Source organism: Arachis ipaensis, chromosome B08 (assembly GCF_000816755.2).
Source record: "Arachis ipaensis cultivar K30076 chromosome B08, Araip1.1, whole genome shotgun sequence".
Classification (NCBI taxonomy): Eukaryota; Viridiplantae; Streptophyta; class Magnoliopsida; order Fabales; family Fabaceae; genus Arachis; species Arachis ipaensis.
The window spans coordinates 28,494,469-28,495,251 of NC_029792.2; positions in this window are offsets into that span (position 1 = coordinate 28,494,469).

The window sequence follows — 783 nt, forward strand, 5'->3', positions numbered from 1 at the left end:
CTGTTATTGTCACTTATATAGTTATATATATATGAATATAGTATTCTGTGTATTGTCACTTATGATTTTTATAATTTTGTCTAATCTCTCTAAATCTAATATTGAAAATTTTGAAACATCAAATAGAAACTAATTTTTCAGTATCCAAATAACATTTTAGAATTTGGGTTTTATAGGGCTGTAGTTGATTTGTATTTTAGAGATATACAAACATTGAGAGACAAAAATTTGTATCCCAAAACAAAAGAAACATTGAGAAAAATATTTTAAAATTTCATTATCCACTATAAGTGAATAACCAAATACAAATATACAATAGAAAAATGTAAAATCTGTCTTCACTATTTTTGGTTTCTGTCCTTAATGTGGAGAGAACGCACCCATGGTTTGAAGTTTGAAGTGATGAGTGATGAGGACATATGATTCCATTTAAGGAAAAGCCATCATACCCATTTGACACGTAGACCTTGTCGGGAACATGTAAGCCATCAGATTTGGGAAAAGAGCAACCTCTCTACTCATCAACACCACTACAAAAAATTGAAATTATTGGCAAGCCATGTTAGTTCACACATGAGTTGATAGAGATTGCTTACGTTCTATCATCTCCATATCATGTCACCTTTATAATTTTTTTAGTTTATTTTGTTGCTCATTTTGTCCTTTTCATTATGATAAAATGTAGATAAACATGTAAGTAAGGCGAATAGCAATGCATTTTAGGCAAAACAGGGAGTGCAATGCTTTTTAAAATTAACTTGTTATTAAAAATAAAAAAATAAA